Genomic DNA, 13126 nt, shown 5'->3' with positions numbered 1-13126 from the left:
GAAAATCATGTGAAAAATGTAGTATTTTATAGGACAAAAGCACGTCATAAAGAATGAAGACTGTATGGGGGGGGTGCAGTAACGTAACTGCTGACGTGGCCACTCCATTGAGGGAAATGTTTTTTATTGTAAATAAAGAAGAGAAATTATCCAGAGGCATCTGAAGAATCCAGAGGAGAGGGAAGTTGACAGAGTTTGGATATGGCCAGAGATAGAGAGCAGAGGATAAGGAATAGAGAGAGCAGCAACCTCGCCATTTTGTGGCGAATAGAGAGGGCGACCTGACCATTCTGTGGAGAGTGAATGGGTGTCTGGGAGAAGGGAAGCCTGGGGAGGTGAGGAGAGACAGTAAACCAGTAGGGAGGTGTCTAACTAGTGGTAGGGACTGTGGGAGCCCGAGGGCTTTGATATGCTGATAAGTGCCCCTGGTGTAACAATGGGGAAACAGGAAGGAAATGAATCACTGAGGAATGCTGGCTTTTACCTAAGCACCTGAAATCCTTCCGTTGTCCAGCTTGAGCTCCTTTCTATATACACAGGATGAGAGACCTAACAAAGACCCCAAGAAACAGGGGTGTGTGTGTGTATGTCTATCTGTGTGTGTGTGTCTGTGTGTGTGTGAGTGTGTGTCTGTCTGTGTCTGTGTGTGTCTGTGTGAGTGTGTGTCTGTGTCTGTGTCTGTGTGTCTGTCTGTTGTGTGTCTGTGTGTGTGTGAGTGTGTGTCTGTGTCTGTCTGTTGTGTGTGTGTGTGTCTATCTCTGTGTGTGTCTGTGTGTATGTGAATGTGTGTCTGTGTCTGTGTCTGTGTGTGTGTGTGTGTGTGTGTGTGTGTGTGTGTGTGTGTGTGTGTGTGTAAAATAGGTTAGTGGGAGTGCACAGTCTTCCACACCCCACAAGACGGGGTGGGGGTGGAGGCGGGGAACCTGAGGGCAGGAGAGGCAAAGCTGGTGTGTAGGGGAGGTGGCAGGCCAGTTTAACCCATCCCCCATGCCCCTCTTGGGGGGACAAGGATGTTCCCTTCCTGAGCCATAGGGAGGACTCCTCTTTGCGAAGTCTTAAGACTTGGCTCAAGAGGAATGCAGAGTCCATTTCTCAAATTCTTTCCACTAAAATATTCAATATTGGGGGGGGGACAGCATGTTTTAAAAAAACAAAACAGAGACAAAAATGAAACTCTTTCGGAGCACCACTGACTCCACCTGCACGTGGCAACCCTGACCACTTGGTGAAACTGCTTATGCCTCCCCTGCTGCCAGGGTTCTGCCCAAGCTACAGACACTGCTGGGTTGACTGTCCTATTCTGTCTAAGTCAAAGTGGCGCCAATCTTCCTAAGTTCCTTCTCCACAGGAAAACCTCTCAAACCTGGGTCTGGCAGCCTAAGGCTGATGCTACTACTCTCTATGGCAGCTAAAACTTGAATTCTGTTCTGCATGAAGACTGTCCACTGCCCACAGTGAAGCCGTCGAGACCATGGGAGCCTAGGGCAACCATCTTAGGTAGGGCTAAGTCTCTGCCATTTTAACCAATGCATTATTCGGTTTCTGTAGTTTACTCTTCGATTTCTGATGGTGCTGACAGCTCATCGTAGGTTCGTCAGTTTAGCAGTGGCTACCTGGTCAATGTATTTCACATATGAAATCCATGACTTACCTTTCTAGAGCTATTTAGGTCACTAGACTAAAAAAGCAAACCAACGGACGGGGTTGCCTACTAACAAGCTTCAGATTGAAGGACACACAAGTTCCAGATGTAACTTTCACTGTTTAAAGGCACGAATCTGCCTTAGCCTTTCGCCTGCGTCTGCCTCGAGGAAAATACTCTCCAGCAAAACACCATCCAACACAACTGATTTTCTAAAGAACCCTTACGTTTCCACTTCAGCCTAGTGATAAATAATTGGATTTTAAAAAAAAGTTTCAGGTTTACTATATAGCTTATAATAGTCTAGAAAAAATTATAAACATCTAAGGATATAAAGTCTAAATAAATTGTGAGAATGTAAGAAAGTGGTTTCGGGTATATAAATACAAGACACTCTATGCTGTTGTACTGAGATTTCAAAAATTCAAAAATTTAACGCTAATCAGTGGAATCCCAGTAAGCTGTAAAGCGCCGACTACTGCTCTTAGTCACAAGCTCAGGATTTTGGGTTTCTTCTGGCTGTCGAGTTAATGTAGAGTTAAAGATGTGCCTCACCCGGCTGAAAACATCTCTCTTCAACTTAGCCATCTGGATAGAAAAAAAAAATTTGTGCTTTTAAACTCAAGGCCCCTTTTGCCACGACTCCAAGGTGTGAATTTAGTCCAGATGTTTTACAGACACCGACCAGCTGCCTTTTCAACAACTCGGATTTCAATGCAGATCACAAACAGTGTAAGGTGGAGAAAGTCATGTCTTGGGTCCGCCTTTCATTGGTCCGATGGACTCAGCTAGGTTTTCCTGTCAATCAATGGCCTATACTTCCCCGCCTATATTCCTGAGGGGGAAGCTCCAAATACAAATGTTTCTTTTAAGTTCTTAAACGTTAACTTCTGTCCCAGGTCTGTCTGTATCTGTCTTGGCAGAGTTCCACTCAGCTGGTAGACACCATCCATTAATCAGCCGCTACCCCATTGACCCTCCTAGCCTTTGGCTAATATTCCAGCCTTCCTTGGCCCTGAGAACAGCATCCTAATTTCAGCAGGAAGTAGTTAAAGAAGAGAGTATGTTGCCTCTTGTCCTCAACAAAGGGCTGGAATATTAGGTCCAAGGAAAACTCCCTGGTCAAGAGGACAAGTGGCCGCCTACAGTACCTATTGGCATACCCAGATTCTATGGCCTTAAAATTTTGTTCGAACCAAACATAATTTATAAAGTGGCCATGCGTCTTTCGATGCATGACAAATTTTGACCGCCTCCTCTCCTCAAAGATAAAGAATGCTAAGACCCGGGGTTGGGGATTTAGCTCAGTAGTAGAGCACTTGACTAGCAAGCGCAAGGCCCTGGGTTCGGTCCCCACCTCCGAAAAAAAAAAAAGAATGCTAAGACTCTATCAAAGATCTGACAGAGGCACACAGACAAGGGTCAGGGGTCAGGATGATGAACCAGCCTGTCCCTGTCTCAGGCTTTGAAGCCATCTTATAATAAAGACAAACTAAGCTCATTCCTGTTTATGATTAAGCCTCTCAAAGACTGGGCTATGCCCCACCTATAACCTTAACTACAAATAGTTCTTGGCTGCCTATTCCAGGAAAGACAACCACGTCCTTGCTTCAAAGTCATCTTACAACCCTCTCTTTGTTTCAAAAGGTTGTTATAGCTACATTGTTACAACCATCTTGTCTTTGTTTCAGGAGGTGGATATGACTAACTTCTTAGGCTTACGTTCTGCTCCTATGACCCAGACTCCTTTGTTCATTTGGAACCCCCCCTGGCCCTGAGCTATAGAAACCTTGTTTTCCTCTTGGACCCTCCTATCTTAGGAGAAGCAGCTCACGTACACAAATAAAAAAAGCTTGCTTAAATTAATTTGGTCATGATGACTTTGGCTGGTGGTCTTTCTCCTTGAATCTTTGGGATGAAGAATGAGAATACAACTTTTTGGGAGCCAGTTCTCTCCAGCTTGGTTGGGTCTTGGTCCTGGGAATCCAGCTCAAACCATTAGTCTTGACAGCAAATGCCTGTACTGATTTTTTTTTTTTAAAGATTCATTTTATGTATATGAATACACAGTAGCTGTCCTCACACACACCAGCAGAGGGCATCGGATCCCATTACAGATGGTTGTGAGCCACCATGTGGTTGCTGGGAATTGAACTCAGGACCTCTGGAAGAGCAGTCAGTGCTCTTAACCACTGAGCCATCTCTCTGACCCTGTACTGATGTTATATTTTACTGACTCCACACCCTGTTTTTGGGCAAGTGTTCCCTGAACTCCATCAACTTTTTTCTTTTCTTTTTTTTTTTTTTTTTAAAGATTTATTTATTATATATAAGTACACTGTAGCCATCTTCAGACACACCAGAAGAGGGCATCAGATCTCATTACAGATGGTTGTGAGCCACCATGTGGTTGCTGGGAATTGAACTCAGGACCTCTAGAAGAGCAGTCAGGGCTCTTAACCGCTAAGCCATCTCTCCAGCCCCATCAACTTTTTTCAAATGTGTCTCTCTACTGCTTTTTCCAGGGTTTATCTACATCACTTGGGGAGCTGAGTGGAAAAAGACAATATTTACTTTCACAGTGGGTAGAAAGAGTGAAAAAAAATACTTAAAAAAAAAACAAAAAAAACGGACTGGAGAGATGGCTCAGTGGAGAAGAACACTGACTGTTCTTAACAATTGGCCTGCCTAGGGGTAGTACCGCCCACTGTGGACTGGGCCCTCCCTCATTAATCATCAGTTAAGACTGTGTCCCACAGATGGGTTCACTGTCCAGTCTGATCAAGGCAATTCTTTCACTGAGGCTCCTTCTTCCCAGGTGACTTTAGATTGTGCCCAATTGACAATAAAAACTAAAATAAAGCACAATCACCTGTGGGACAGCTGGCTGTGAAAGGTACCCTGGTTCCTGGTTGAGACAGGTCGAATCTCAGAGACCCTAAAAGGGACGGCAGGCGCATTACCAGTCTCCTAAGAGATCAAGGCCTCGCTAGCTGCAGCCACCCCCCCCCCCAGACCCCTGTAGAGAGGTTTGAGACAGACCAGTCATTGTAGGGCAATGCCCCAAGTCCCTTCTCCAGAGGTGAGGACGTGACCACAAGTTTCGCAGGCTCAAGACAGATCAGTCTTAGACACAGGACCACGCTCCCGAATATGTAGATGAGGTCTTCCCGCGCTCTCAGGCCAAAGCAATAAGAAGTACCTGCTGTCAGACACTGACCCATCTAAAACTGTATTTAAGAATCGTGTTCAGGGGCTGGAGAGATGGCTCAGTGGTTAAGAGCACCGACTGCTCTTCCTGAGGTCCCGAGTTCAAATCCCAGCAACCACATGGTGGCTCACAACCATCTGTAATGAGATCCGATGCACTCTTCTGGTGTGTCTGAAGACAGCTACAGTGTACTCATATACAATAAATAAATCTTTAAAAAAAAAAAAAAAAGAATCGTGTTCAGGACTAAAGGTGTGCAAGAATTATTCCATCGTCTAAGAGCTTCTTCATAGGCGCTATAACACTGCAGCTTGGGGAAGAGAGATCTGCTCTCCCAAAATCGCTGCCAGAAGCTTCCCCGCACCCCTCCAGCTAGTCAGTCCTAGAAAGGAGCAGTTCCCCTTCCCTGACTGAGTTCTCTCCCCCTTGTCTGAACCCATGCACCTAACTGAGCCAGAGATGGGGGGGGGGAGCCCAGGCACCAGAGCCCTACGGCCATTATAATCCACAATAGTAACAATTCTAGCAAAAAGTCACCAAATCCTTTGTTTCAGGTAATGGACAAAGTGTTTTCTACACTAACTCATGTGTTTCTCATGGTCATGCTAAGAAACTGATACAAAGGTTGGGAGTAACACATGCCTTTAGTCAGGAGGCAGAGGCACATGGATCTCTGAGTTTGAGGGTAGCCTGGTCTACATAAAGAGTTCCAGGACAGCCAGAGCTACACAAGGAAAACTATCCTGAAAAAACTGAAAAGCAAAGCAAGAGCCTCCATCACCCAACTGAAGCCCTGATTCTACAGTCATTTTCCTTCTTGTACACACGAGGAAACTTAAACCTGAATATAAGCTGGATACCAAACTGAAATCTGTGTTCTGGACTTCAGCTCTTCACTGCCTGCCCTAACAGAGCCGATTGCGGATTGGATTTTTATCATTTCTGTTCTGGAAAGCTCAGAAAACTAGTTCCTGGGTGCTGGTCACCATGGCTTTGAGGTCTGTGGATGCCAGGGAGGGAAAGATCACTATCGATGTCATCACCTGCTGACAGCGGCAGGACACTGTCATGGGGAGAAAACACTGAGAAGGTCCCGCATGTTGGACGATGTCAGACTCTTGGCAAGGATCAGCGCAGCCAGGTGTGACCACGTTCTTGCTTTGGAGGATCTCTTTGCTCCAGGAGAAAAAAAGTCCACTTAGAACAATTTTAGTCTTTGTAGCTGGTCTTTGCTACTTTGTGAGTTCTTTGTCTCACCCTCTAACACCCCCTACCCCTATCACCTAACACTAGATAGGAGAGAAACAAGCAGTATGTGTAGGGTCTCTGAATCTGGTTTCTTTTCTTCTGTTTCATTAACCATGGCTACTGACGAACTGCACTAGCCTACCTGAATGATCACCAACCACCAACCTCACTTCTCAGGGGCCCACCCCAGAATTCCAAATGTCATAGGATCATAGAAATTATCTGCAGCTGGCAAAATCATGCTTCTGTGAGAGCACGAGGAAAATCATAGTCACCTGCCATGGACAGTTCAAAGCAGTCCCACATCCCTGGGATTAAAACAAAAGCACATTTCTATGTTTTTGGTATATATATATATATACCAAAATTACAGAATTCTATAACTCTTCATTCTGAAATAGTTGGATCTGAGATGAATCATTCATATCTATTCTTTGGGTATTGATTTCTCCCTTGTTCAAATGAAGGACGTTAGTGAAATCCATGTGCTAGACTCCTCGGTTCCATCCTGACCACCTGGGATACCATAGTTGAGGGTGGGTCCCAGGCATCTTTTCCTAGAGAAACGCTGACTGACCATTCAGTGTGGGAACTTGCACAAAAACTGCCACTCACTGGTGTTTAATGGAGGGCTTTGAGGTGGTACTTAAAGCCACTATCTCAAGAGATAGAGTCAGGGAGAGCTTAAGGAAGAAGGCATACCTTGAGCACACACAGTAGGCCATTTTTATTTCCTATGTTTCTGAGTCTTACTATGCAGCCTAGGTTGACCTCACACTCTTGCCCCAACCTCCCGAGTGATAGGATGTAGATTGCTGTCTGTCAGCAGGTGAGGGCAGGTGAAAGACAAGGCTAGAGCCTGTGATTGGACAGTAGAAAAGGAGGGCGGGCTGAGAGTTTTCAAGAGGTGGGAGAGAGAGGAGAGAAGAAGGAAGATGGTGGAAGAGAAGGATGACTCAGATCCTTGTGGCTTTAAATAGCCACAGGTAGCTTTGAATATAAGGGATGGATTATTACAGGGCAAATTGTCCAGTCTAAGTGGGCAGTTTATATCAATGTCAATTGGCTCTGAGTTCTTTGTTTGGGCATTTTGTGGGTTGAGAATTCACTGATATAAATCTCACTGATAAATTACAAGCCTCTATAATTTTGATTTTACCGGGTTACAGGGATTTGTGACAGCTAACCACAAGATGGGCGGTCACTACATGGGGCTAGCCATGGAGGCAGCCAGACCGCTGGGGCCGGAGAGTAGCTGGGACTAGCGTGGGCTGGCGCATCCTTTTTTATTATCTAATGCAACAATAGGATTCTAGGCGTGTGGCACTCCAAGAATGCAGATTCGCAGGAAAACCACAATAAGCGTGAACGCAAGCACCACATAAAAACCTTTGTGTTGCCTATCTTGAATTATCCTAGGTTTTCTGGAGCTGTTGGCTTTCAGTCTGTGTGTGTACACTTTCGTTTTGGCAGCCCAGACAGCACTGGAGGGCAGAGGATGATTCAGAAGGGAGTCATTTTTACATGCGTTTCTTCCAGTGTAAGAGGCTGGTCTCTGGGTGGATTTGTCTGCCTTGACTCTTGTCTCTGGGTGGATTTGTTTGCCTTGAATCTTTTGAATTATTGACTCATATCTTATGTCACACTTACTAGCCTGAGGCCATTTTCCTCTTTCGCCGGGGAATGTGTTTTATGGGAGTTTATTTATCAACTCAGGCCAGAGATCACAAACATAGATTGCCTTGGTAGAGCGATTCATTCTAATATTCACTGTAGGATTTAGATATTCAGTCTAAAGGGCTAGGGAGAGGGCTCAGTGGGTAAGAGGGCTTGCTGTACAAGTGTGAGGGCCTCAGTTCAAATCCCCACAGCCCTGATGAAAAGCTGGGTGTGGTCTTGTACACGAGCTTGTATGAACCAACACTTTGTTGGAAGGGTACAGAGACAGGGGGATCGCTGGAACTTCCTGGGGCTGCCAGTCTAGCCCTAGGTTAACTGAGAGACCCTATTTCTCCAAGGAACAAGGCAGAGAGTTGAGGGGGACACTTAGCATCCTCTCGTTTCCTCCTACCCACGTGTACTTACAACAAATACACACTCATATACACTTATATGTACACAAATAAATCTTTGTAAAAAAAAACCAACAAAAACAAAAATAAAAAAACACAGAAATTACATTAAAAGCACTCAGGAATAGAGTAAACATTCATGTTGGCTCTTATAATCGTTGGGGTGACTATGGAAGTAATTTCCTCTTGTAGAGTGTTTACTCTGTGCCCGAGTGCTTTTAATGCAGTCCTAGCAACTTTGAAATTATATATATGTACACACACACACACACACACACACACACACACACACACACGCACAATTAAGGGTAAGTACAATTAATAAAATATGTATTTAAGACTATTTTCTTTTACAAAGAGCAGTAGTTTTCTATTTCTGCTAACTGAAAATTTCCCCTTAAAATAGAGAAGTAGAAGAAGCCAAGTCCAAGAAGGCTGTTAGTAATGACAGTAGAGGTGGTACCTAGAAATGCTACTAACTGTGCCATGAGCTTCGAGGATCCTGGGCTCAGAATAAACAAGGTGTGGCTTATTCCAAAATCCCAGCACCGGAGAGGGGCAGGACGGGGATCGGGAGTTCAAAAGCATCCTCTGCTACATAGGGAGTTCAAGGCCAGCCTGGGATACATGGGGGTGTCTCATAAACCAAACCCCCCACACACACACACGGCAGGGAGGGGAGAGGCAGACAGACAGACAGTGACAGACAGACATGCACACACACACAGAGACAGACTCAGAGAGAGACAGACAGACACACAGAGACACACACAGAGACATAGACACAGACACTCATAGACACACACACAGACAGACACACAGACAGACAGACACACACACACAGACATGCACAGAGAGAGAGAGAGAGACAGAGAGACAGAGACAGAGACAGAGACAGAGACAGAGAGACAGAGGGAGAGAGAGAGGAGAGAAAGAGACAAAGGGAGGAAGGAAAAAAGAAGTATTGAGTTGGCGAATTTTATCTGCATGCTCCCCATTTTGCTACCTATGAAAATACCTGTCACTGGCTGATAGGCACACACTCCTTTAATCCCAGTACTCAGGAGGTAGAGACAGGTAGATCTTTATGAGTTGAGGCTAACCTGAGAGAGAGAGAGAGAGAGAGAGAGAGAGAGAGAGAGAGAGAGAGAGAGAGAAGAGAGTTCTATGATGGGAAACCATGTATGATGGCTTGTATATGCTCAGCCCAGGGAGTAGCACTGTTAGAAGGTGTGGCCTTGTTGGAGTGGGTGTGTCACTGTGAGTATGAGCTTAAGACCCTCATCCTAGCTACCTGGAAGCCAGTATTCTCCTAGCAGCCTTCAGACAAAGATGTAGAAATCTCAGCTCTTCCTGAACCATGCCTGCCTGGATGCTGCCATGTTCCTACCTTGATAATAATGGACTAAACCTCTGAACCTGTAAGCCAGCCCCAATTAAATAAATGTTGTCCTTATAAGGGTCGCCTTAGTCATGGTGTCTGTTCACAGCAGTAAAACCCCACCTAAGACACCATGTCTCGAAAACCAAAACAGAATAATACAACAAAATAAAAACCAAGTCTGTCAATATTCATGGAGGTTGGGTCTATTACACAGATAAAATGCTTTGTGTTGGGGCTGGAGAGATGGCTCAGCGGTTAAGAGCACTGACTGCTCTTCCACGGGTCCTAGGTTCAATTCCCAGCAACCACATGGTGGCTCACAACCATCTGTAATGGGATCTGATGCCCTCTTTGACATACATGCAAGCAGAATATTGTATACATAATACATAAATAAATAATAAATCTTTAAAAAAGTTTTTGAGTTGTATGGGACCCTAAGATCTTTATATGCCTCAGTTGAGGGTCAAACACGGAGAAGAATGGTTTTTCTGTAGCAGACAAAACCACTTTCAAGGGTCTGGACCTCAAAGGTAGACAAAGCAAAGCAGAGTCGCATGAAGGAGAAGTAAGAGGGTCGTGAGCTCAGGATCTCAAGGGACACCTGTCCGTTTGTCTTGAAATTGTTCATCGTTCACTGGAAAGGACATTGCCTTGGTTCTATTTCAATCCAAGATGTATTTGTAACAAGATTTCAGATTAATTTTTTAAGGAGGTCATGAGCTGTTCAAAGACAATGGGTTGGCCTAGATTAGAAAGATTTCTTTTAACAGGATGTGATGCCCTCGGGGACCCGTGGACCAAGTATTTGGTGGGAACTGGAGGTGGCTCATCTAAGCTTGTCTCTCCTAAACGACACACCTGCCTTTCAAATGACACACCAAAAGAAGCCACTGTCTGCAGATTCTATCTGAGTTTTATGTAAAGAGTAAGCTGCACTCGGGAATTCCCCCTCCATACTTAACATTTTTAATCCTAAGTAAACATTGTTGATAGTGAGAATGAGGAAAAACTTCCTTCGTAGCGCAACCGTGTGAGCATAGAACAGGTGGTTTGACTGTATGGCTCCTGGGGAGTGCGTCCCAGCATGTTGGGGCTGGAGAGAGAGCTCAGTGGTTAAGAGCCTTTGCTGTATTTGCGGAAGACTCAAGCTCAGATCCTAGTACCCATATAAGGTGGCTCACAACAGCCTGCAGTTCCAGTACCAGGGCACCTGGTGCCCTCTTCTGGCCTCTGATGGTAACTGCACTCCCATGCATGCACGTCACACGTAATAATGAAGATCAAAATAAGTCTTTAAAGGTTAGGATGTTAAGTACTGAGTCCCTTGGGATTTGAGTTTTAATCTGGGTTCCCATGAACACCCGAACTACAAGGGAATGCTGGTAGTTGGCAAATTGCAAATGTCATTTCACACTCAAAGCTGTGAGCAAGCGCTCGTTCTTGCAGAGTAAAATGCACAATTGTTAGTAAGCAGGTGGAACTGTCATTCCGTAGATAAACGGTGGGGAGGTGGCTCAGACAGCAAAGTGCTTGTTGTGTAATTAGGAGGGCCCGAGTTCGAATCCTTCAGGTCTATGTAAAATGTATGTGCCATAACCACTCTTTTAAAGATAGGGTTTCTCTATGTAATGGCCCTGGCTATCCTGGAACTCATTTGTAGACCACACTGGCCTCACACTCACAGAGATCTGCCTGCCTCTGCTTCCCATGTGCTGGGAGTAAAGGCTATGTATCCTTTTTTGTTTTTAAGAGTATTATACACACACACACACACATACACACACACACACACACACACACACACACCATAGTTGGAGGCACACCAGAAGGCATTGGATCCCATTACAGATGGTTATGAGCCACCATGTGGTTGCTGGGAATTGAACTCAGGACCTCTGGAAGATCAGTCAGTGCTCTTAACCGCTGAGCCATCTCTCCAGCCCCCTGTGAGCTCATTCCTAATGTTCAGTGGATTGTGAACCTAGGGTCTTGCTGGTCAGTCAGACTCATCAAGACAATGAGCTCCAAATTCAGTGAGAGATCTATTTAAAAAAAAAAAGGTGGAGTGATAGAGAAGAAGGCATTTGTTGTCAACCTCTGGTCTCCACATGCACACATGCACACATGCACACACATGAGCATGTAGACACATGTACACAATGACACATGCAGTCAAAAGCAAACAAAACCTACACGGGCAATTTTATATAGTTCAAGATGACAATTAAGACATCTATAAACAGCTTTAATGACTATTAACACGCTCATGTCATTTTGTACTACACTGTTTTCCTTACCAGACCGACGGAAGAAACATTTTCACAGCTTAAGCCAAGTAATGTTTCAGTATGGTGTCGTCTAAAAAGACTCAGAGTTCCTTCAAGCTTGTTGCCCCACAGTTTGTTTTCCATTTGAAAGGCATTAAGCCCCCTGCTAGTTGTCCCAGCAAGGTTGCCCAGGGCGAAGGGAATGAGAGAAAACCCACTCAGGAAGTGGAGCAGGTGGACTCACTAGGGTAGTGCTTCGGGGGTAGAGGGAAACTGTGTTTCTAAAAGGAGGATTTAACAAATTATGATCTCCGCTTCATTGCCTGTTCCCATGAATAACTAAAGCTTCAATTTAACTGCAGGCGATAGGAGTCTCACACTGTGGCACCAACTGTCTCCTCTCCAGCGCTGGTATGGAAACGGGGAGGGTTACTAAAGAGCTGGACAGAGATTAGCCACACTCAGTAGCTATCCATGATCTCAGCCCCCCTTCTTGGATAGCCCTTGAATCTATATGTTCCATTTGGCCCTTACATTATCACGTTGAAATGAGATAGCTCTTTGCTTCTCTCCAATGCTCTGCCAGGCAGAGCTGGGTCACACCTTTAATCCCAGGACTGGGGAGACAGAGGCAAATGGATTTTTGAGTTCAAGGCCAGGCTAGTCTGTATATATATATATATATATATATATATATATATATATATATATATATATGAATGGTTTAGCCAAAAGTATATTTTTACTTTAAAAAAATCTACCATTGTTTGATTTTTGTCAAGCAAACACCATGAACTGCATGTGTACAAGCCTATCCGGCTATACAACTGTGCTACAAAGGATTGTTACTGTTAAGTCCCTGAATAGGGAGGGAGATACAGCTCCATGCAGCCATCTTGAAGCCTGGGTTCTCTTATCTTTCAGAGACCTGAGATCATTGGCTTGGCCATAGAAACTAATTTTAGGATTAGACAGTATGAAGCAAACTTGGGGCTTATTAAAGACATCTTTAAAAAAATTTTTTTTTAAAATTTGAGTGTCTTGCCTGCATATATGTCTGTGGACTGCCTGTTTGCATGGTGCCCTCAGGGGCCAGAAGAGGACATTGGAGCCCTTATAGCTGGAGTTATTGAAGGTTGAGCTGCCAAATGTGTGCTAGGAATCAAACCTGGATCTTCTAGAACAGCCGCTGTTCTTAACCACTGAGCTGTCTCTCCAACCTTGTATTAAAGGTATCTTAATTTAGATTTTATAAGCCATAGTCATAGAGAGGTGTTCAGAAAGAAAACAAATACCCAA

The sequence above is a fragment of the Rattus rattus genome, chromosome 9 (genome assembly GCF_011064425.1).
Source record: "Rattus rattus isolate New Zealand chromosome 9, Rrattus_CSIRO_v1, whole genome shotgun sequence".
Classification (NCBI taxonomy): Eukaryota; Metazoa; Chordata; class Mammalia; order Rodentia; family Muridae; genus Rattus; species Rattus rattus.
The sequence above is the reverse complement of the archived record's forward strand: the minus strand, read 5'-3'. Positions refer to the sequence as shown.